Below are 26,388 nucleotides of genomic sequence, written 5' to 3'. Positions count from 1 at the left end.
TGGGTTTGACTTGTAATGTGTTGTGCTGTACAATTATTTTCATTTTATTTAACATCATTACTTCATGTTTTATAAAATAGAAAGGCCCTTTTTTTATAACAATCTGTGCTGTATTATATTGCTACACTGTCTCAATCCAAAGACAGAAAATACTTTTTGGATACTGAAATTTGGTGAAGACAATTAAAGGAACAAAAATCCATATCTTTTTAATTATGGAACAGGATTGTAATGATGTGTTAAAAATTAGTGTTCTCTATGTATAGAATTTAATGCCATTACACAGCTAGTAGCTACATTCAGATTATTATGTTTCTTTTCCAACCATCATCATTTAAGGCCAATGTGGTATCAGAAATTACTTCTTGCAATGATATAATGGGCCCCTTTGATAAAGTTTTGGCTACCTTCAACCCCAATTCTTCGTTAACTGACCTATTGATCTGACTCTCTTAAACTCAATCTTGATGTGAATGAATGGTGGTTTAGCAACTGTGTACTTATATTGATTCTAGAATGGTAATTTTGCTTGTAAAATTAAGATATGTTTTCAAATCAATATTTAGGTATGAGCTATTGAACTATAGGTAAGGCTTATACTTCTCATAAAACAAAGTGTACAAAATTACTTTTTGTTTTGATCAACACAATACATATTCATAAGCAAAAATAAATAACTCGACAAATGAGAGTAAATTCAAAGATGACCCTTGTATCAAAGCTAACACAAGTCAATTGTTGGATTGATTATTTCCATGAATGTTGGTCTATTGATACAGTGCTGCTGGGAGCTGCTACACATGATGCATTGCTGCTAGGGGCAGCAATTGTTGGACTGGGTGAAGGAGGTCACTTAGCATGTGGAGCAAGCTTTCTGGATGATGCAGACACTTCACTCTTGCAGCCTGCTGTGGATCTTCTTGTGGGAACCTTCTCATTGTTGCTTATCCCACTTCTAGGTATGATATTTTCAACATTTGAAATGGAGCTTATAATAATATCAGTTGTTATACACAGGTCTAGAGAGTCTCATATGGCAAAAGGTTTCTGAAATATGCTTTTAGTGTAGCGTATTATAATTTTAATGAATTAGATTGTGCATTCTGGAGTAAATGCTCTCCTTTTATATAGCATGTAGTTACATGTTGGTATATGTGCATCTTGTGTAGTGCCAATATAATTAAAGGAAATAAAAAGAAAGCAAAAAGGCAAAGAAAAAGAAAAAAAGAAAACTCTAAAAAGAAATGAATTTGTAAAAGTAGCTTTGACAATCTGGTCACATATTACTCACTTTTCCACATTTAATCCAAATCTTTGTCTTAAGATTTTGTAGAATGAAAGTTTTAAGCTTGTTTTTCACATTACGTTTTGAAAGCATAACAGACTGAAATGAAATGCAAGAAAATATACTTTTTTCACCTTATAGTAGGATACAGAAAGGTTACCATTTTATTTGTGGAGAATAAATTGAAAGTATGTACGGAGACTCACAAAGGATACTATGCTTTGGTAAAATTTACTTTCAGTAATTAGCTGACCCTCCAATGAATGCTGCTTTATGACTCCACACAGACCAGCTAATCACTGATTATTGAAATCAGATCTCAGGTGGTAGAAGTGGTCCACAGAGGTACTGCCACGTATCACTCAGCTCTATATTTTGCTTAAATCTGGAACTTATTCTGAATCAAAATGAGGCATCAGACTATTTCCTCAACTCCTTGTTCAACTCAGCTAACGTTTGTTTTCAAATGTCTTTCATATTGACAGGCAGAACCTCATCAGAGGGTATCATTTAATGATGCAGAAGTAATTTAGATTATATTTGAGGTAACTGTGACATATGCATTACTTTTCATGTGATGTCTAATTTGTTGTAATAAAATCATCCCAGGTTTCTGGCCCCATAATATCAGTGCATGAATGTGATGTTTCAGAAGGGCTACTCTCGCTTTCCATCTTCTGCTGAAGGGTCAGTGTGTCACAACTCATCTTCTTAAATAGGTATCAGCGGCAGGCATTTGAATGTTGCAGTGACCATTCCACAACGTATAACAGTGGCTTGCCTAATCGCTTATGCAAATGGCAACTTGCATCCACTGTCCATTGCTGCCCTATGTGATGCCGACACTGTCTCTTCCATCTTATTTCTTCAAAGGCCGGTTGCCAAGCACCACTCATGGCAAAACCCTTATCTCGACTAACGAGATTTGTTGTCATTTTTATCTCAGTTGCCTCCTTAATAATGCTGTTCCAGAAACTATTAACTGAGCAAGCTGTGCTTGACTAGTGCAGATTTGTTTTCCAGATGTAGACTTACAATTGCATATACACATCGACAGACAGGTATTGCTGCCCTGGATCGAGTCAGCTATTTGCTGGAAGATACAGGTATATGGGGGTATACTTCATGTTCCAGGGCGTCATCAGATTTCTTCTGCATGTTAAAACCTCCCTGCTTGTATTTCAAGATTAATTTTATTGCTAACTAGGAAAACTGGTACTTTGCATATGTTTATGAAATTGTTCTACTAATTACAACAAGTATGAGAGGGTGATGAATTACTTATAAAATAATTTTCATGAATAATAAGAATTTGGTGATTTTCATTACCCAGCTTATTCTGTTGATGTTTTGAAGTTTATTGTCTTTGTTGTTGCTAAGTATATAGAGATATAAATTTCCTACTTGCATGAGGATGATAGGATTCAGCTTCAAAATATTTACTGGAAATAACCTTGTTGCAGGCAGTTTTTCTATCACAGAAAAAGGCGTTTAATGTACAGTGGCATACCAGAATAGTTATATCTTTACAACTACTTCCAACTTCCCTCATAAATCAGACTAACTCTTTTTAATATCCACAAAAAAATAAATAGCTGAAATACAAAGTAACCAGTAATGTTCATGACTCACTATAATTTCAAAGATATCATTATTACGTATTGATTGTTTGCATAAAAAGTAATTCAGCAATGTTTCATGACATTTACATTACAGAAGTTCTTTTAAATGTAATGTAATATTTGTGAATAGTAACAATACAAGATTTGATTTATTTTGAAAGTTTCTTTCAAACTTAAAATGAACACAATGTTTCACATATTGAAATATTTTATTGTAGTACATTTTAACGTATTTGTAACTAAGTGAAACAATTTTCTATATTTTGTTCAATCACAACAAAGAAAACCAAAATTTATATGATCTCTGAAGTATTTTTGAGTATTGGGTAATTCAGTTGTCCAAGTGTATTGGGTACTCTGAGTGTTAGTACGTATTGTGTACTCCAATTATTTGCATGTATCATCAAGTACTAGAGATAATGATCAGTTTCATTACAATGCAGACATCCAGAAATTGGAGACAGCTGTTTTCCTCCACTTCCATGGTAAATCTAATATTCTGGTGATGAATTCATTTAGTGTGTCCCTGCCACAGTGTCACACCATAAACATGTTGGTTATGCTTAGAGAAATCTCTTCAAATTTTTTGGTGTAGAAGTTCACCATGACCCATGACACATGATAGAGATGGAGCCACTGGAAACCCATCAACTTTTTCGTAGTATGAGGGCTATTTGGAAACCAATACCTGATTAGTCATTAATGTAAATCACTGTGTAAATCATAAATGTTTTATTTGCAACTGTTGTCTACACCTTCCAGCTACTTATCTACATAGTCAATGCTCCAACTTAAACATTTGTTGTTGCATTGTACCAGTTTTCCAATACCCATGTTATAGAAGGCAGCCACTTGTGTTTTCCACCAGTTCTCTGTGCTTGTCTGCAACACATTGTCTGTGCCAAAATTGCGTCTTTATAGCCAACAGTTAATGTGAGCAGAGATGAAACTCAGGGGGACCAATCACGGGCTGTGTTGTGGGTGATCAAACACTTCCCATTTAAAATGCTGCAGGTGCATCTTCAATTGCCCCTGAAGAGAGAAGCTGAAAATTGTTGTGATGAAAGAAATGCATGACAATTATGTTATGTGGCTGCATGAAAGCTACTACTACTACTACTACTACTACTACTACTACATAATTGTGAGGCATACTAGAGGCACTGCCCAACACATTTGTGAAAGCTTCATCAAATTTTCACTGTGATTTCCATTTTGAATCCAACTGGATCTTACTTTCTGAATCGCCCTTGTAGTAGCCATCATGCAGGAAATATGTTTTTGTTAAGCAGTGACAGAACAAGTTTAATGTGCAAGGTTTGAAATGTTATTCCAGTTTCCTATGTAAGGAGATGGACAGTGACACTACCACTTTGCCAGAAGAGAGAGAAAGTAACCTTTCTGAAACATTACATTCACACTGCAACATTATGTGGCGAGAGACCCATAAAGGTTTTATTGTGTTGAAACTTCAAAAAAACCTTCATAGAAACATCTAATTTGTTAGTGATGTAGCATTAAGCAGGAGTAACAATTGGAGACCACCTATAAATATAGGCACATATCAAATTGAGGACTATGCTAAGCCTAACTTAACAGTAGCATTTGCCTGTATAGTTTGTGAGACACAGCTGAAATCATTAACAATGCATAGCAAAATGGAACAGATTGATTTCGTAGGTTCAGTTACAGTTGAAGCAAATGCCAAGCTGGGATTTATTGAAAGGATGGACAACTTCTGAAGTGTGTGGTGTTCGTACCAGGATATCAGAGTGTTAAGAATACTGGGCACATACACAAGAGGACCATGCTTTGATCAGACTTATCTAACTTACACAAGAATGGCATAAAAATTATGAAAAATCTGTGTTGGCAGACACTTGTAGAAAGACGCCTAATTGTCTTGAACAGACCTACTCAGAAACATGCAGGAACCCGTTTTCAGGAGGAAATATATGAATATTCTTCAGCTTCATCAAAAATACTATTGTGAAACATTAACAGCAAACAGGCAAGACAAGAGGAGAATAAAAGCTTTTGAGATGTGATGTTAAAAGAAGGAAAGAAATTAAGGGGAACAGAATTTACATCGCAACATGACTACATAGAATTGTGAGGGATTGTAAATTTTTTAATATAGGGAAGGAGAGGGGGCAAAAATTGTATAGTAAGAGCAAGGCTTGAGTGTAGTAAGTAGATTCAAGTAGATGTAGGTTACATTACTTGTGAAGAGCTGAAGAGAACACAGGACCTAGTAGGTAGGCGGCTGCACCAAACCAGCTGTTATAACTTCAAGTTGAACAAATATATTTCAAGGGCGACACAATACATGAAAGTCACAGATCAAGTAAACAAAGTAAGACGTGTGCACACTTTAACAGTCAAATCAGATCTGAGTCCGAGTCTAGCGGTCGCTGGCTGGCTGCCCGCCAAGGTGGCGCTGCTGCTGCATGGCTGGCAGACAGCACCGCATGTAGAGGACCCGCGTAACTGTGTGGCGGCTCTTTGGAAGATCGGCGAGTCACATCGCCAGCCTTTGGCATGAGCACTGTAGCAGGAAGGACAGGGCAGGAAGAGATGATACAGTAAAAATACCAATCATAAATTCAGGTCTTCTGCTATGATTTCTAATGTGTGTGCCAGACCTGACCATATCATAAACAAAAATAATAATAAGATGAAGCAGGTGATTCTTAACTTTCAGCAACTCATGCAAATTCCTTGCCTGTTTTGAGGTTACATTTACGTGAGATGCAGAATCCAGCAGTCTTTCTAAATGTATGGTCATCTAAAGCCACAAAAGTAGTTGTGGCTGGGTTGAAGGGAAATGGGATAAGAACAGTACTGTTCATCAAATTATATTAGTAAGTTAGCAGGCCATGCTAGTTGCAATGTCAGACTTTTCACATAAGATCTCATTATTTATGAGTGAATATTATTGATGGAGGATTACTCATTTGTGTGGTATAAAGTAAAAATGGGTAAGATTTCAGTTACCCTAATGTAGTTCAATAGGAGACTGTAACATGGATCATGGTGATAAAACTCCATGTACTGTAACACACAAACTTCTATCATGAAATGATGGTCTGAATTACAGTGAAGGGCCATAATGCTCATGCTGCATGCCAATCTTAGGGTGCATCCTGTGGTGTATGGCAGAAGTCACCAGTACACAACAGCCCCTCCAGGTCAAAGCATAGACCATACACAGACTGCTTACCCCTTTGTAGTCTTTAGACTATACAATTCTAGTTATGAAGTTAATGACTGTGTGCTGACAACAGAGATGTGTGATAGAGTTAACACACAAGCACCCTTAGCTATGACTTCTAAACATGGTGAGACAAATCTCACTGAAATTACTACAAAAATGCTGTGGAAAATTCTGTGATGGTTGTTTTAGGTGCCAGTATTTGCTAGTATTTGCGGTCTCTGCAGGGCTATGACAAAGCCTCTAATGTTCTGATGACTTAAAATGTTAGTGTGAATCAGGGTTATGATGATTTATTCCCCCAAACCACCCTCCATTTATTTATGAGATGACTTACTTGGAATTAGTAGTCACTCTTCTCTACTGGCTAGCCGGCTGCTGGAAACACTCTTGACTTCTTCTCCATTGAGTAATGCTAGGTACAGGTACTTCTAAGCCTCTTTCTGCTTATGAAATAAGTAGACATACAAAATTTACTTTTTGTCAGTTAATAGTGTATTTGATCACCATACACCATAAAACTCTCACTTTCCACATAAATAGGTAACTTTCTGTAAGTCTCTCATACAGTCAGACATTAGAAACAAATTAAGTTACAGTTAAAAGAAAGTTGGCTTGGATACTTTGAACTTTCTAAACATGAATCATAAAATGAGTATTGCCTCTAACAAGGCTGAGTCAAGAGTCTACAAGAGTACTTTTTCAACTATTCTTGTTTTAATAACGATAGTCAATGACACAATAAGCACAGAGCTGCATATAAAATCCATGGTTCTTCCTTACACACTCACTAAAATATCTATAGATTGCCTGACAGTTACTTCTCAGTGCAGTCCAACTGCCTCATCTACTTTCTTCCTGCGATAGATTTTAAACCTGCGCACACAAACATGTGATGCACAGTAGGTAGGATTCTACCATCCAACACTCATATCCAGAATATTGTATGTTCAAGACGGTAGAAGGCTGAGTGGTTCTAGAATTTACGCAGAAATTCTCGAATCACTACATATCCACCCCCCCCCCCCCCCCTCAGGTCAAACAAGTGATATTTTATATTTAGTCATTATGCAAATAATATCACTCATTACAACATCTCCTATCTTAACAGTATACATGTATTTCATATGTTTATATACATATATTCTCTTTCAATAACAATTCTTTGTCCTCTCTTGAACAATCTTTCACTTACTCGTTTCTCTACTCTTATCTTATTTTACTTTGTTGTTAAGACATGAGAATTTACTCATGGTTTTAGCCAGCTTTACTAATATTTAGTAATTGTGAGAACTCTTTTTCTTTTCTTTATTTCCTTTTTGTCTTTTTTTTTTTCAATCATAAACTACAGATGTTTATGACACGTGAGTAATCTATTTTCTATTCTTATCTTTTGCTTTAACTTTTTCAAGTATGTATAACTTTTATTATTTGTAGCTTCAAAGAACTCTGGACGAAATCAAAGTGTTCTTTTGACACTAATTTGTTTCCACGAAACCTAATAATGCTAGTCGTTCATAGAATTCACACTTCCCAGAATAATCCCTATAAAATTTGTGACTTTTGTCATGATACTGTCCCCTTCTCCTAGGATTGTCACCTATTCCTTGCTTGTGGGTTGACTTTATGAAAGCACTTCCTCTTTCCATTCTGGTAGGTACCCCCTTACAAAACATCCCTATTTTTTAGGCCACAGATCGTCCTATCTCCATGTAGGTACACCTGCCCTTTATACTTACTGAATGCTGGGTATGCTCCCCTTATCCTTTCTGAATAGTCCTCATGGTTCATTACCCTAGTATACATTTCTATGTATACCATAATTAAGTATCTTCTGGTAAAGATATAAATCTATCTTAAACTTTGCATTTATTCTTTAATATATCATTTACTCTCTAGAGTCCTCTTCTACTTATCAACTTCTATATTTTTAATAGATATTATATTTACTTATACTATTTATGTCCCACTATCCATCAATTCCTCAGAGTAGTCATTATGCTGATGTTTCTTAGTGACCAACGTGACTAATTCTACTCCTACTTTCGTTTTCTTTCTTTGCTCATGCATCTCTCTTATACATTACTCATTACTACTTTATAGTTGTTCGTTATGTTTGTGCACCTCTTCTTATGTATATTCAATGTAGAACTGTGATATATATGTGCCCATATTTCCATATGTAAACACATTTTCCCTGCCACACCTTGTGATTCTCACATCATGACAGGCTTCCTCTTATGTGATTTAATATTTGTGTAGAAGGGTATATTTGTGTATATATCGATGTGTGTCTGTGTAGTCTGATACTTCAGCCTTCTTATCTGACAATAAGATTTAGGTTTTTAGTAACCATGGAAATAAGGAAGGACTTCAGTGGTAGGAGTTTGTGAATATAGAAAGAGGGAAAAGATAGACAGATCCTCAAATGAGAAGTAAGAAAGGAAAAAATAGCAATGGATACTAGGATTGAAGAAGAGAAAGAAGATAGCCCCAAAGATGGAACCCCTCCAAACCTATTGAAACGGCAAATAATGACAAATCAGGCACACTTGTTTGTGAGGGTTGTTTGAAAGGTTTGATGTGTGTTTTGTGTTAGTCATGATTTATCAATTCTTATAAACCATGCTTTTAGCTACAATACCCATCACTTTCAAAATTTATACAAACCCTCCCATCTATATCACATCTCATAAAATGTATAAAATATTCTATACAAAATAGAAAATCTATACACAACGTTTAACAGTTGATCAGCTAGTCACATCTTATTATATTTTCCACAAATATAATACTGTATTCAGTTTATTTCATCTAGATATCACCTTTCCTTCTGTGATTATGTTAAGTTGTTCTCTATTTTACCGTCATATCCGGTTGTCAAACCACTAAGATCACAGAATAGTTCTAGATTTTAAAGGAATTCGGTGCAGGGAACTATTTTGCTTGCTAGGATCTTGAACAGTTCTCATGGTTTAACTTAAATGGCAAAAATTATTTTCTTTACTCTTGGTTTTTCTGTTTCTTACATCATTCATAACATTCTTCTCCACATATGTGTTAGAATTTTGTGCACAGCACTTTCTCTTACACTATATGTTATCTAGGTTCACTGCCATTTTGCGTACTTTGTTGTAATATTGCAGGATGCATTCATTTTTTGTTAGCATTGGTGGTAGTGGGAGTGTCTGTTATTTCTCTCTCTCTCTCTCTCTCTCTCTCTCTCTCTCTCTCAAATTCTGATTGTGTAAATGAATGCCTCACTATGGTACAATGGTAGGTGATTTAGGAAAGCTAGCAAGGTTGTTATTTACCTACATATTTTATCAGTTTGGATCCTGTTTCATTACTAATGTTTGTTTGGTTGTTTATTATATGTTTCTCTTCTATTATTGCCTTTTGGATTCTGAAATACTCTTGTAAGGTTAGGAGATGTTTTTGTTAATGAATGTATTTTCGTGTCTCTTTTTATTGTGTTAGGATGGTGGTTTTCTTGTCAGAGGTGTTCTGCAAATGTTGAATGGCTGGTGCCATGTTTCTATGCTCTTTTATGTTCTTTATAACTTATTTCAGATGTTCACTGATGTGCCCTAAATATAGAGCATCACAACTGTTGCACTGAAGTTGGCAAATAACAGATTTTTTAAAAATATATGTCAGTGTCATCTTCCTTCTTTAGACATTTCCATATTGAGATATTGTTTTTGTATGCTATTTTTATTCCTTGTTTCTTGAGAATGTTCACAACTCTGTGTGTCAGTTTGTTTTTGTATGTGAATGAGTACCAGCAGGTCTGTTGAGTTTTGATGTTGTGCCTTGTGTAGTGCTGTTGTTGTTGTTTTTGTTGTTCTGTGATGTTTTGTTTATCATTTTTATGTTTTTTCTGGCTTTTGTTATTCAATTTTGTAACTATAGATTTTTGGTATCCATTATGTTTTGCTATCTGAATTATGTCCAGCTCCTTATTGTAGTTGTATTTCAAGTGGTACTGTGTTTAGTCTGTGGAACATGCATCAGAGAGCTGCTTGTTTTTTGGGACTATGAGTAGTTAGATGATAGGTGTCTTACTATGTCTGTTTTGGTCATTTTCCCATAAATTTTTAATGCATGTTTGTTATTTTTCTTTATGATGGGTATATCTATGATGCATAATTGCCCTGCTTATTATTTCTCTAAAGTTCTATGTAGGGTGTTTATCTCTGTGTGTAGTTGTTCTATCTTATTTTCTGGGTTGCTTCTGAGAAGAGGATGTCACCTATGTATCTTTTAGTCTGACATGACAATTTCTAAACCCAAAAGGTAATAAAAGAAAAGAAACATGTTGTAAATAACCAAACAAATATTTGCAGCCACATGCTTTTTAAGCTAATAAAATACATAATAGATAAAGAACCCCCTCTGCTCACCAAAGACCACAAAAATAACATGACTTTAGGTAGACAATGGACCCATCTATGATCACCCACCACACACACACTGAAGCTAGAACATATTAGCTCCCCTTACACACACACACACACACACACACACACACACACACACACACATCACAAATAATTAGCATAACAAGCTACACTGGCTTCTAAAAATAAAGCAATAAACTGTCGTTTCCCCCTTCTGTGTCTAATTCATGATATAATCATGCAAACTGACAACAGATATCAGTACCCAATTGTGTGGGTAAAGGTTTAACTGCTATCAGCTGTAATGACAAGATCTTGGGACCTCATGTGCAGTTGTCACAAGGTGCTGTGGGCCCAGACTTTGTACTGGTGGATGATAATGCTCGATAGAGCACAGGTGGTTGATGTTTTCTTGGAAATGAAAGATATTGCACCTGTGGCACTCTCCCGATTTGAATCCCATACAGCATATCTGGGATACATCGGGAGATGGGTTGCATCACCTCAGCTTCCACCAACCACTCACAAAGATTTGTATGCAGCTCTGCAGGAGGAACATGCATTGTTGCCTAAACATGAGACTGATGACATCATTCACAGCATGCCCCATTGTTGTTATGCCTGTATTGCTGCCAGACGTGGTCACATTCCACACTGAGCACATTAACCAGTTGTCAGAATCCGTGTGTGCAAATCTGTTAAGTTGGAAAAAATGAAGAACATTTTTGTCTACCATTATGCATGTTGCAGTTATTTACGTTCTGTATTCTGAACACTTTTTGTACTTTACCGTCACATGTGTGTACTGTTTTGTGGCAAAATAAATGCAAACTTGCAAAATTTCCATTTGTTGCTTTAATTTTGCACACCAGTATGTATTTTGTTTTACTCCCTTATGTGTTTAATGATTTTAAAGGCAGTACTGATTATTAATAGCAGTTAGTTCAGTATATTTGTAAGTGGCTTTGTAAACATGTTTTCCAGCTGGTCTTCTGATCTAGCATATGAAAAAGAAAGGAGTCATTATAGCTGGTCTTTTGATCTAGTATTGTAAACAAGAAATGAGTCATTATCTTCTTTTCATGTATGTAATGAAACTTTGTCCCTGTATTGAGTGTTTTCATGATGGGCATAGTTTTTCTTCAACTGTAATACAATCTGGTTGTCCACAAATAGTTGAGTTGGTTGCTCTGGTGTTGATTCCAGTTCCTTAAATGGACATTCAGAGTCAGGTGAATCCAACAGCAACATCTGAAGCTGAAACATACTCTGCTTTTGTTGTAGATTTGCTGACACATTTTTGCTTGTGAGATAGTGAAGCAACAGTTTTTCTAGGGAATGATTCATGTAGCACATTATATAACGTATAAAATATACATAAGTACACTGATAAGTCAAAGCATTATGGCCACTGCCCACCACAATGTTGGATGTTACCTGGTGGTGTTGTGGGCACATGACGCAGTAACGAAAGTATGTAAGCAGAGCAGATGTGGATAGGGGATCACTCTAGCAAAGATATGGGCTGCAATGGAGGAATCCATTGAGATAAATGACTTCAACAAAGGGCAGATTATCATTATTCAGAGCCTGCAAACAAGTATCTCAAAAACAGTGAAGCTGGTCAGATGTTCATGTGTTACTGTCATGAGCACCTATAGAAAGAGATAGCAAGACAGTGAAACTACCATCAGGTGCTCAATGATTTGATGTCCACGACTCTTCACAGAACATGGGGTTTGGAGGCTTGTCTGTTGTGTAAAATAGGATGGATGATGGTCTGTGGCATCTCTGCCAAAAGAGCATAATGTTGGTGCATGCACAAGTGTTTTGGAGCACATCTTTCATTGTACGTCGTTGAACATGGAGCTCCACACCATACCGCCCTACATGTTCACATATTGACCCAACAATATTGTCAATTATGATAGCAGCAGGCATGGAACCATTGGAATTCGACCAGTGATTGATGGAAATTTGTCAGCTCTATGGGTGCACCCCGCACTAGGTTGATTGTTGTCTCTACAAGTGGCACCATCGAGGTGAACAGTGGCTTGAAATGTCCAGCACACCACAGATGCAGGCTGGTAGGAGCAGTATTATACTTTGGGAGACATTCTTCTGTGTTTGCATTTGACCTGTGGTAGCAATCAACAAATTAACAGCTGCCAGCCACCTGCATCCCCTCTTGCTTGATGTTTTCCCCAACCGTGATGTCATTTTTCAGCAGTATAATTCTCCATGCCTTGAAGCCATAACCATGCTATAGTGGTTTGAGAAGTATTATAGTGAACTTATTTTGATTTCTTTGTGACGAGATTCACCTGACGTGAATCCTGTCGAACACATCTGGGTTGCTATAGGGTGTCATCACAGTGTACCCAAATCAGTGGCTCATTATTTATGCTTTATTACACTACTGGCCATTAAAATTGCTACACCATGAAGATGATGTGCTACAGGCACAAAATTTAACCAACAGGAAGAAGATGCTGTGATATGCAAATGATTAGCTTTTCAGAGCATTCACACAAGGTTGGTGCTGGTGCCGACACCTACAACAAGCTGACATGAGGAAAGTTTCCAACCGATGTCTCACACACAAACAGCAGTTGACCGGCGACACCTGGTGAAACGTTGTTGTGATGCCTCATGTAAGGAGGAGAATTGTGCACCATCACAATTCCGACTTTGATAAAGGTTGGATTGTAGCCTATCACGACTGTGGTTTATCGTATCACAAAATTGTCACTTGCGTTGGTCGAGATCCAGTGACTGTTAGCAGAATATGGAATCGGTGGGTTTAGGAGGGTAGTACAGGATGCTGTGCTGGATCCCAATGGCCTCGTATCACTACCAGTCGAGATGACAGGTATCTTATCCGCATGGCTGTAATGGATCATGCAGCCACGTCTCGACCCAGAATCGACAGATGGGGATGTTTGCAAGACAACAACCGTCTGCACAAACAGTCCGACGATGTTTGTAGCAGCATGGACTATCAGCTCAGAGACCGTGGCTGCGGTTACCCTTAATGCTGCATCACAGACAGGAGCACCTGTGATGTTGTACTCAACGACGAACCTGGGTGCACGAATGGCAAAACGTCATTTTTTTGGATGAATCCAGGTTCTGTTTACTGCATCACATCCATGTTTGGCGACATCGCAGTGAACACACATTGGAAGCGTGTATTCATCATCGCTATACTGGCGTGTCACCCGGTGTGATGGCATGGGGTGCCATTGGCTACACGTCTGTCACCTCTTGTTCGCATTGATGGCACTTTGAACAGTGGGCGTTACATTTCAGATGTGTTACGACCCGTGGCTCTACCCTCCATTCAATCCCTGCGAAACCCTACATTTCAGCAGGATAATGCATGACTGCATGTTGCAGGTTGTGTACGGGCCTTTCTGGATACCGAAAATGTTTGCCTGCTGCCCTGGCCAGCACATTCTCCAGATCTCTCACCAATTGAAAACGTCTGGTCAATGGTGGCCGAGCAACTGACTGGTCACAATATGCCAGTCACTACTCTTGATGAACTGTGGTATTGTGTTGAAGCTGCATGGGCACCTGTACCTGTATACACCATCCAAGCTCTGTTTGGTTCAATGCCCAGGCGTATCAAGGGCATTATTATGGCCAGAGGTGGTTGTTGTGGGTACTGATTTCTCAGGATCTATGCGCCCAAATTGCATGAAAATGTAATCACATGTCAGTTCTAGTATAATATATTTGTCCAATGAATACCAATTTATCATCTGCATTTCTTCTTGGTGTAGCAATTTTAATGGCCAATAGTGTACATTACCAGTACATAGACATCAGATGCCACATACTTCCACAAAGCTACTATGAGATGCACAATCAGATGTGTATTTCATTCCAAAGATGACAAATGAGCTATTAAGCAGGTGGTCATAATGTTTTGGCTCATCAGTGTGTATCTGCCAGAATCTGAGTACATGCAAAGTATGAGTTTACTACGATTATATTTCACATCCTTATCTCTTGTTCATTGAAGACAATTCAGGACACAGTCAACATTAGCCAAATGTTCAGTTCCAAGGTTGTATAGAAACTGACTTATAAGGCTGTCAGAAGACATTATGCCGGATCTGACAGCAGTAGTTGCAAGCATCAGCTTATCTACAGCCTCACAAAAGAGAACACTTTCTGTGATTTTCATCCATTGGGCATTATCCCAACAGTTGCTCGGAACTGCCATTAATAGGTGCTGCATTGTGCTTGCAATTGTGAATATTAAAGTCTTCTAAGAGCAGTTGACAAATGAATACATACTGACTTTCATGGTTTCATTTGATTTATAAATCTACAAAATAATTTTGATTATCAGTTGTGATATAAAAAAAAACAATCTTGAATTCTGCTACTACTTTGTTTATAGTTGTAGTTGATACATTCAGAAGGGGTCCTTCATCAACACTGTAGAGTTTTTAGGGCAGCTCATGAGTCATGGCTGGATGGCTCAGTTGGTGGAGCATTTGCCCACGAAAGGCAAAGATTCCAGGTTCATGTCCAGGCAGTTTGAAATCAGTGCACATTCTGCTGTAGAGTGAAAATTCACTCTAGAATAAACAAAAGTGACTGAAAACATTTCTTGGCCACCAAAATGAGAATAGGACACACTACAATATTAATAAGATATAATAATTGAGCTTACCAGGATAAAGGCTTATCTAAACTACCACAATGATATCTTCTGTGCAAATTGTCCATGGTAGGCCAGAGTAGATAACCATTGCATGACCACTCTACTCTGTAGATCTGATTCAACTTTACCATACTGCTGTGATGCATATGGTAAACTGCTCTCATGGATAATACCATTCTCCTTTAAATGTCAGTGAAGGAGGTGATTAATGCACTCAGCCCCATTGTCAGTCTTAGCACCTTTAAACTTTTTCCTTATCGACCTGTTTATCATCAGATTTTCTGATGAGCAAGTTATATTGTTCAGTTGTACAGAATGATACTGGAGATTGCTGCATGAAATGACTAGAACAGAGAAAAGCTCTGTCCAGGCTAGAAGCATTAACAAGGAAGCTCACAAATAAACATAGACAAAGATACTTGAAAGACAAGACACGCACACATGTGGAATCAAAGAAAGTCAGAACAGCAGATTATATGTAACACAAGCACTGCCAGATCTTTCTGAATACATGTAAAATCTTGAGCAGCAACTGCCACAAAAGCCATGTTTGACATCAAGGCAACATCCAGAGTGTCACTGAAAACAGCCATGGCCTTGTTCGTGGCAAATATAGTTCCCATCACAACCTATGGAATAGATCTCATCTGGGAAAAGTTGAGTCTAAAAGACCTAAGGATTCTGGAAACAGTTAAATCAAGCTTCTTGAAAGCTGCCCTAGGTGTTTCAAAACACACAAAGTTGAGGCTAGTATACAAACTCGTCAGGGAACCCTTTTTCATAGAGGAACTATGTACGAGGCTCCCATCCACTGACAACTCGAATAAACTCCTACATGAAAAAGAGAAGAAGAGAAAGGAAATTTGGCTGGACTTTTATACAACAGAAGCAATGACAAACAGATCCTGAAAAAAAAAAAAAAAAAAAAAAAAAAAAAAAAAAAAAAAAAAAAAAAAAAAAAGGTTCAAATGGTTCTGAGCACTATGGGACTTAACTTCTGAGGTCATCAGTCCCCTAGAACTTAGAACTACTTAAACCTAACTAACCTAAGGACACCACACATATCCGTGCCTGAGGCAGGATTCGAACCTGCGACTGTAGTGGTCACGCGGTTCCAGACTGTAGCACCCAGAACCGGTCGGCCACCCTGGCTGGCTCTGAACCAACACAAATGAAGAACTCTGACACCTGATGAATTCGAAAGCAGTGCATGGACACCAACACAAAATATCCAAGAACAAGAGTTTCCACGACCCCAGCAGTAACTGTGTGTGTGAATTGTGCGACCAACCCTGTGACCATTACCATGTGACCGGCTCTAAAAAATGAGTAAAATCACTGGTAGAACTCTGTTTATAATAAAAAATGTGCATACTGAAATGTGATGAACAAGGTGTGATATCACAAAGCTATATAATTTATGTAACTTATGCACAATTGTGCACATTTATCCTAATAATAAATTATATGCAACACTAAAGTTGTAAAAACATGGCTTAGAAGTTATAGTGAATGGACTGACAGTGACAAGAGAATGGATATTCAGTGGTACATGCATCACAGCTGAATATTGGAAATGTAAAAGTATTAATTACCCGTTCTCCTAGTCTTGTTAATTTCTAAGTGACAGTTCTTCTACTTATTGTTTCTTGTTAAGCATGTATTGAGTACTATTATTGTTGTGGCTGTGCCCTCTTGTAATGTTTTGTGGTTCCTGGGTGGATGAGGAGAGGGTGGTATGATAGGTGGGTGGCCGGTTTCCTCTCACCACAACACAAAGTGCAAACATGGTTAAAATACACTTTATTACAGGAACCAGTTGAGTACTTATCTTCAATGATGTCCAGTCTGAAGTTTGTTGGATAACAGCAATCAGATAACGTGTACTAATTCTTGAATCTTGTCCGTATCCAAATCACAATTATATAAAATGACTATGTTCCCTCATAGGTGCGAGGAAATGACTATCACTGTGGAAGACTGGTGCACAGAGTGAGGTACTGAGGTGCAATGCAAACTGAGTCCTGATGTGATTTACTGAGGTACTAAGATTGAGAGATTGAGACAGCTCAGTCAGTGGTGTCAATGACGTATAGGCATGCTGCCCATGGGGCATTATTGGCCCATAGCTTTGGGGCGTGTCTTGGTCTTCTCTTGTCATAGGTGCACTTAGTTTAGCACTTGCGATACAATGTTCCCTAGTGCTGGCCAGTGTGCTGGAAAAGGCCACCATAGGCCAGCACAATTAATACTTTTTGTTGGCAGTGTTCGCCACACTAATGTTAAATATATTTTTGTGGTTACACAGTTGCATAATCAGCACTTGAATAGGCATCTGTCACTACTTTCTTGACTCATTCCATACATATAAGTGGTTGGATGAGAAGGCTAGCAATCTGAAATGGCTTTCTGTTACATTTGTCTTTACCTGCATATCCTTTAAAATGAAATATTTGGCCTACATATTTCTTGAAAATCAAAATGTATCACCAACTATTATTACATGAATAGCTTTAAAAATGTTGTATCAGTCATAACATCATCAGACAGAAATAAATTAATCATCTAAGAATTTATGTTTAATTATAACATTCGAAAACACCATCTGAAATATCAAATAACATTTATGTACTTGTAATAATTCCACACTGAATTTCTCCAAATATAGGTTTTATGCATCCAATATCTTGTATGCTTGAGTACTTCTGAAATTTACCTCTTGCTGTTTAAACTGTCAGAAGACTGTTTCTGTTTGGTTTATTGTCAGGCTGTTCTGAAGTCCTTAATCAGCTCCTCAGCTTAAGTAATGATCTTAAGTGAGATTCTGAGATAGTGTTCTCTCTAACATTAAACACTTCATAACCTAATCAGAGAACTTTTTCTACACCATACTTCATATCTCAAGGATCACCTCCAACTCAAATCCTGTGACAAAATTCTTTTAGTTCCTTCAGTAATGGATCTGTTATAATTAAACAAAATTTAATTAAATAAAGATTATATAATGTCAATGTAGTAATGTAAATACTAAGCTAGAAATAGAATATGAACAGCAACAACTGAATATAATTAAAGAAGCAGAAGATTGTTTCATAGTATCAGCATACTTGTTTATTCTACAATTTTAAATGTCTAGTGAGTAAGCATAAATAATTTTACATTTACACTCTGCAAACCACTGTGATATGCATGGCAGAGAGTATGTCTCACTGTACCAGTTATTATGGTCTTCTCCCTTCCATTCTCATATGCAGTGTGGGAAGAATGACTGTTTAAATGCCTCTGTAGTTAATCTAATCTTGTCCTCAAAATCTCAATAGGAGATATATGTTGGGCATTGCAGTATATTCCAAGTGTCCCAAATATTGTTCATAGCAATTTAATGATCATTTGGTATTGCAGTATATTCCAAGTGTCCCAAATATTATTCATAGCAATTTAATGATCATTTGGTATTAACGCTGTTTGTAGCAGCTGCTTAACATTGGTAATGTATAGGTTGAATTTATGTCTGTAGCAATATTTCTGCAATACTGCTCAACTTAAGCATTTACATAATTTTTCACTGCTGATGTTTAGGATTAAGTGGAACGCCCAGTAGTAGTGTAACCTATGGCCCTGTAACATAAATCACAGGAAATCACTGTTTCTGTGTCACCTCTCGAGTGAACTTGATTGTATCTGAGGCAGCATTATAACAAAGGTGCACAGTTAAGAAGTTTATTGTATGCATTAATCTGTGCCAACACAGTCAGTTTGTTGTTGTATGTTACCCTATTTCCAATGTCTTTTGTTGGTGCTTTGCATCCATCTTATTGCAGAGTTTATTTGCATTATTAACTTTTCTCATCACCTCTCTTTTTCAGCCCACTTTCAGTTTTCTTTTCTTATCTTTTCTGAATCCTTTGCTGTGAATATTTTGCAGTCTCTTCTTCTGTTTTCCTCAATGACTGCCTATGTAGCATGCAGCTCTGGAATGAATATGAAAAATTAATTGATTAATAATTTGTATGCTAGTTATTTTAGCAACTACAGAATGCATTGTGTTAATTGCATTACACTTTCACTAGTGCAGGTTCCTTGGGTTTGCCTCATGTTCCACATGTTTCACTCATAAAGCTTAATAGTTAGTGTTAGCTAATTGTAATTATGTATTTTTGTTGTTCACATGGTTTGTAATAGATGTTGATAATTATGTGTATGGTACCATCATTATGTTATGTGTATTTTATTTTGACTATAGTTTCAGTAAGTTCACTAAAATATAACATATTTTTGTTTTTTAGGTCATTTGTCTTCTCTTTCATCAGGAATATCCCTTTGTCTCGTTGTGGTTACTCTCATACAAGTTGCTTCTAGTCTAGTGTGGCTGCTTAGGCCACTGGTACAATCAATAACATCACATTTCCAACAAGAACATCCTGGGACCACAGAATGGCGACAGTGTGCAGATTTGCTCACCTTGAGTTAGCAATGTTATGTGAATAGACAAGTGAATGTTATCTGATGGAGAAAATAGTGATGTGCATGAGTGTTAGTTATTAACTAAGAACAACAGAGTGAAGGACAAGGACTGTAAATGACAGAAGAGGCTGAATGACTTTTGTGATGTGTATTTTGACATTTATGTTGTGTCTTGGTGAATAGACTAATTTTCTACTGGTTTACAGCCAACAGACACACAACAGTGCTTCACAGTCTTTCACCACAATTATTTTACAGCATTTAGTTTCAAATTTTAATAGGTATGGCATACCATCTGTAATGTGGCATTATATTACAGTAGCAAAAATGCCATGAAAAATACTGAACTCTTAGAACTTCTATAGCAAGTATTTCATTACACCTTTGATACACAGTATGAAATTCAGTACATAATTCATCATAGTTTATCATTTATGAACAGATAGCATTCATTTCAGTAACAATCCTCCAAGACTTTTGGGTTCTGGCAGCTCTAATAGATGAGGAGCAATACATTTAAGAAACATTTTAAAAAATAAACATTAAAATGTTGTTTGACATAAGTGTGCAGTGGCTTTCAGAGGATTGTGGCAAAACTGTTTTCAGTCTTTTCTACATTATAAAAAATTACTTAAAAATCTTCAAATTTAATTTTAAATATTCAAAAGTAGAATGACAAATATGAGCAACAGACATATGATAAATAATATCCATAGCAAACTGCTTATGTGTGGTACTGTAGCCATTCACAGATTAGCCTTCACATAGAAATGCTCATTGAAATGCATATATTGTTTTTCATTTTTCATTCATCCATTCCATTTCAGTGTCATAAATTTAATATTAATATGTGCTGCCACACATTATCATTAATTTGAGATAGATGTGTAATCTACTGATCTGCACTAAAAATAATGAATTATGATGATGTCAAAAAATTGCTCAAGTTAATTGTGATGAAGAATCAAAATTGTGAAAATGTTTACATGGTTTTTATAAGAATTGTTATTAAATAATGTTTTGTTTACTATTGTGTAAACGTGTATCCTAATCCTGTCAGCTCACAGAATCCTGCCACACTAGTTCATTGTATTCTACTGTATGAAATGCCCATTATGAAACACATAATGCAAACAGAGGAATAACAAGACCAAAAAAATGTGATCTACAATGAAAATCATGTGACTCAATTACAATCAGATGGTGCTGATGGTAAGTACAACACAGGCCTCTTAGCAAACAGCAAGACCTATTCAGAAGTCTTTATAGTAGACAAAAGCTTCTATGCTGCATCTACATCTACATAATGTAAACCACTCTGAACTGCATGGTGGATGGTACTTTCCACTGTACCAGATATTAAAGATTTTTTCCTGTTCCATATGCATGTGGGCTGTGAGAAGAATGATTGCTTAAATGCCTCTGTTTGCACTGTACTTAGTCTAATTTTGTCTTTGTCATCCCTTTGGTAGAAATAGACGGGAGCTTATAGTATAGTCCCATATTCCTCATTTAAAGATGATTCTAGAAAGTTTCTAAGTAGGCTTTCATGGGATAATTTGCTCCTGTCTTCAAGTATCTGCCAGTTCCTTCAGAATCTTTGTGACACTCTCTAATGGATCAAAAAAATTGTGACCATTCATGCTGGCCTTGTCTGTATCCATTCAGTACCCCCCATTAGTCTTATTTGATATAGGCCCCACACACTTATAGGATGGGTTGCATGAGTGATTTGTAAACAATCTCCTTTGTAAACTGATTGCAGTTCCATAGTATTTTACCAATGAACTGGAGTCTGTCTCCCACTTTCATGCAACTGAGCTTATGTGATCATTCTATTTCAAATCCCTACCAATTGTTACTCCTAAGTATTTGTTGAAGCTGATCAATTCCAACATTAACATTCATAATGTAGCCATAGTATACAACATTTTTAAAATTTTTTTTTATTTTTTTATTTATTTTTATTACGTATGCAATTTTATTTTTCTGAACCTTTAAAGCAACTTGCCAGTCTTTGCCCCACTTTTAAAGCTGATCAAAATCTGATGGAATATTTATGCAGGTTCATTCTAAATAGCTGTGAATAGTCCAAGGAACCTATTAATACTATCTGCGCAGTCATTAATATGTTACATGAACAACAGAGTTCCAAGCACTGCCCTAACACATACTTGAAAATACTTTTACATCTCCAGAATGAGATTTTCACTCTGCAGTGGAGTGTGCACTGATATGAAACTTACTGGCAGATTAAAACTGTGTGCACCGACCGAGACTCGAACTCGGGACATTTGCGTTTTGGGGACAAGTGCTCTACCATCTGAGCTACTGAAGCACGACTCACGCCCGGTCCTCACAGCTTTACTTCTGCCAGCATCTCATCTCCTACCTTCCAAACTTTACAGAAGCTCTCCTGTGAACCTTGCAGAACTACCACTCCTGAAAGAAAAGATACTGCGGAGACATGGCTTAGCCACAGCCAGGGGGATGTTTCCAGAATGAGATTTTTCACTCTGCAGCAGAGTGTGCGCTGATATGAAACTTCCTAGCAGATTAAAACTGTGTGCACCGACCGAGACTCGAACTCGGGACATTTGCGTTTTGGGGGCAAGTGCTCTACCATCTGAGCTACTGAAGCACAACTCACGCCCGGTCCTCACAGCTTTACTTCTGCCAGTATCTCGTCTTCTACCTTCCAAACTTTACAGAAGCTCTATCAGCTCATATCAGTGCACACTCCGCTGCAGAGTGAAAATCTCATTCTGGAAACATCCCGTAGGCTGTGGCTAAGCTGCGTCTCCGCAGTATCTTTTCTTTCAGGAGTGCTAGTTCTGCAAGGTTCACAGGAGAGCTTCTGTAAAGTTTGGAAGGTAGGAGAAGAGATACTGGCAGAAATAAAGCTGTGAGGACTGGGCGTGAGTTGTGCTTCGGTAGCTCAGATGGTAGAGCACTTGCCCGTGAAAGGCAATGGTCCCGAGTTCGAGTCTCGGTCATTGCACACAGTTTTAATCTGCCAGGAAGTTTCACTTTTACATCTGTCACTTGTTCTCTATCCAAGAGAACACAGTGTACACTCTCCATCAAGAAAATCTCAGTCCAGTCACAAATCTCAAATGATACCGTTTATGATTGAGCATTTAGTAATAAGTGCATGGTTGTTGTTGTTGTCTTCAGTCCCGAGAATGGTTTGATGCAGCTCTCCATGCTACTCTATCCTGTGCAAACTTCTTCATCTCCCAGTACCTACTGCAACCTACATCCTTCTGAATCTGCTTAGTGTATTCATCTCTTGGTCTCCCTCTACGATTTTTGCCCTCCACGTTGCCCTCCAATACTAAATTGGTGGTCCCTTAATGTCTCAGAACATGTCCTACCAACCGATCCCTTCTTCTTGTCAAGTTGTGCCACAAACTCCCCTTCTTGCCAATTCTGTTCAGTACCTCCTCATTAGTTATGTGATCTACCCATACAATCTTCAGCATTCTTCTGTAGCACCACATTTCGAAAGCTTCTATTCTCTTCTTGTCCAAACAATTTGTCGTCCACATTTCACTTCCACACATGGCTACACTCCACACAAATATTTTCAGAAACGACTTCCTGACACTCAAATCTATACTCGATGTTAACAAATTTCTCTTCTTCAGAAGCGCTTTCCTTGCCATTGTCAGTCTACATATTATGTCCTCTCTACTTTGACCATCATCACTTATTTTGCTCCCCAAATAGCAAAACTCCTTTACTGCTTTAAGTGTCTCATTTCCTAATCTAATTCCCTCAGCATCACCCGACTTAATTCAACTACATTCCATTATCCTTGTTTTGCTTTTGTTGATGTTCATCTTATATCCTCCTTTCAAGACACTGTCCATTCTGTTCAACTGCTCTTCCAAGTCCTTTGCTGTCTCTGACAGAATTACAATGTCATTGATGAACCTCAAAGTTTTTATTTCTTCTCCATGGATTTAAGTTCCTACTCCAAATTTTTCTTTTGTTTCCTTTACTGCTTGCCCAATATACAGATCGAATAACATTGGGGATAGGCTACAACCCTGTCTCACTCCCTTCCCAACCACTGCTTCCCTTTCCTGTCCCTCAACTATTATAACTGCCATCTGGTTTCTGTACAAATTGTAAATAGCCTTTCACTCCCTGTGTTTTACCCCTTCAGAGTTTGAAAGAGAGTGTTCCAGTCAACATTGTCAAAAGCTTTCTCTAAGTCTACAAATGCTAGGAACATAGGTTTGCATTTCCTTAATCTTTCTTCTAAGATAAGTCGTAAGGTCAGTATTGCCTCATGTGTTCCAATATTTCTATGGAATCCAAATTGATCTTTGCTGAGGTCAGCTTCTACCAGTTTTTCCATTCGTCTGTAAGGAATTCGCGTTAGTATTTTGCAGCCGTGACTTATTAAACTGATAGTTCAGTAATTTTCACATCTGTCAACACTTGCTTTCTTTGGGATTTGAATTATTATATTCTTCTTCAATTTGGAGGGTATTTTGCCTCTCATAAATCTTGCTCACCAGATGGTAGAGTTTTGTCAGGGCTGGCTTTCCCAAGGATATCAGTAGTTCTAATGGAATGTTGTCTACTCCCGGGGCCTTGTTTTGACTCAGGTCATTCAGTGCTCTGTCAAACTCTTCATGTGGTATCGTATGTCGCATTTCATCTTCATCTACATCCTCTTCCATTTCCATAATATAGTCCTCAAGTACATCGCCCTTGTATAGACCCTCTATATACTCCTTCCACCTTTCTGCTTTCCCTTCTTTGCTTAGAACTGGGTTATCATCTGAGCTCTTGATATTCATACAAGTGGTTCTCTTTTCTCCAAAGGTCTCTTTAATTTTCCTGTAGGCAGTGTGTATCTTACCCCTAGTGAGATAAGCCTCTACATCCTTACATTTGTCCTCTAGCCATCCCTGCTTATCCAGTTTGCTTTTCCTCTCAATCTCATTTTTGAGATGGTTGTATTCCTTTTTGCCTGCTTCATTTATTGCATTTTTATATTTTCTCCTTTCATCAATTAAATTCAATATTTCTTCTGCTACCCAAGGATTTCTACTAGCCCTAATCATTTTACTACTCGATCCTTTGCTACCTTCATTACTTCATCCCTCAAAGCTACCCATTCTTCTTCTACTGTACTTCTTTCCATAATGCTCTCCCTGAATCTCCCTACAACCTCTGGTTCAGTCAGTTTATCCAGGTCCCACCTCCTTAAACTCCCACCTTTTTGCAGTTTCTTCAGTTTCCACCTACAGTTCATAACCAATAGATTGTGGTCAGAGTCCACATCTGCCCCTGGAAATGTCTTACAATTTAAAACCTGGTTCCTAAATCTCTGTCGTACCATTATATTATCTATCTGATACCTTCTAGTATCTCCAGGCTGCTTCCAAGTATACAACTTTCTTTTATGATTCTTAAACCAAGTGTTAGCTATGATTAAGTTATGCTCTGTGCAGAATTCTACCAGGCAGCTTCCTCTTTCATTTCTTAGCCCCAATCCATATTCACCTACTATGTTTCCTTCTCTTCCTTTTCCTGCTATAGAATTCCAGTCCCCTATGACTATTAAATTTTTGTCTCCCTTCACTACCTGAATAATTTCTTTTATTTCATCATACATTTCATCAATTTCTTCATCATCTGCAGAGCTAGTTGGCATATAAACTTGTACTACTGTAGTAGGTATGGGCTTCATGTCTATCTTGCCACAATAATGCGTTCACTATGCTCTTTGTAGTAGCTTACCCACACTCCTATTTTTTAATTCATTACGAAACCTACTCCTGCATTACCCCTATTTGATTTTGTACTTATAACCCTGTATTCACCTGACCAAAAGTCTTGTTCCTCCTGCCACCGAACTTCACTAATTCCCACTATATCTAACTTTAACCTATCCATTTCCCTTTTTAAATTTTCTAACCTACCTGCCTGATTAAGCGATCTGACATTCCATGTTCCGATCTGTAGAATGCCAGTTTTCTTTCTCCTGATAAAGGCAACATGGTCAAGCTGAATGCCTTAGACACACTGTCCAGCAAGTGCAGCAAGGTGGAGCTTCCCTGCTGTTTTGGGTTGGCATTATGTGGGACTGACATGTGATCATAGAAGGCATTGTAAAGGCTATTCGATATGTGAATAACTTTCTCCAATCGATAGTGCAACCATATTGGCAGCATATTGGCGAGGCATTCATCTTCATGGACTACAATTCGCACCCCCATCATGCACATCTTGTGAATGACTTCCTTCAGGGTAATGACATCACTCGACTAGAATGGCCAGCATGTTCTCGAGATATGAACCCTATCAAACATGCCTGGGATAGACTGAAAAGTGCTGTTTATGGACAATGTGACCCAACAACCATTCTGAGGGTTCTACATCGAGTCGCCATTGAGGAGTGGTACAATCTGGACCAACAGTGCTTTGATGAACTTGTGGATAGTATGCCATGACAAATACGAGCATGCATGTGTGGTGTTGATCAAATACACACATCAAAAAAAGTTTTACGTCACCCCAGTTCCCAGAACTCCTGAAGATGGATGTTGACTGTGCATACTGTATCACAGACACAGTTCCTTTGACTGTTCAGAGATGTCACTAAACCTGCCCAAAGACGTAACCAACCATGCATGAGAAGCACCAATTAGACGGAGGGGTCCGAGAGATGAACTGTTCCAGTCATTCCACCAGGA

The 26,388-nt window shown here is 37.6% G+C and overlaps 1 long non-coding RNA gene across 1 annotated transcript in view; it reads left to right on the top strand.

Annotated features, from left to right (window-relative positions):
* LOC126474923 (uncharacterized) overlaps nt 1-20,652 on the top strand; it is a 46,378-nt gene extending 25,726 nt beyond the window's left edge. Inside the window, exons 2-3 of the long non-coding RNA XR_007586601.1 lie at nt 780-959; nt 19,492-20,652. This is a non-coding gene — a long non-coding RNA (uncharacterized LOC126474923). The remainder of the gene's footprint in view (nt 1-779; nt 960-19,491) is intronic.
* Nucleotides 20,653-26,388: the final 5,736 nt, after the last annotated feature.

This window comes from Schistocerca serialis, chromosome 4, assembly GCF_023864345.2.
Source record: "Schistocerca serialis cubense isolate TAMUIC-IGC-003099 chromosome 4, iqSchSeri2.2, whole genome shotgun sequence".
Taxonomy (NCBI): Eukaryota; Metazoa; Arthropoda; class Insecta; order Orthoptera; family Acrididae; genus Schistocerca; species Schistocerca serialis.
This window is presented reverse-complemented; position numbering and strand designations above follow the sequence as displayed.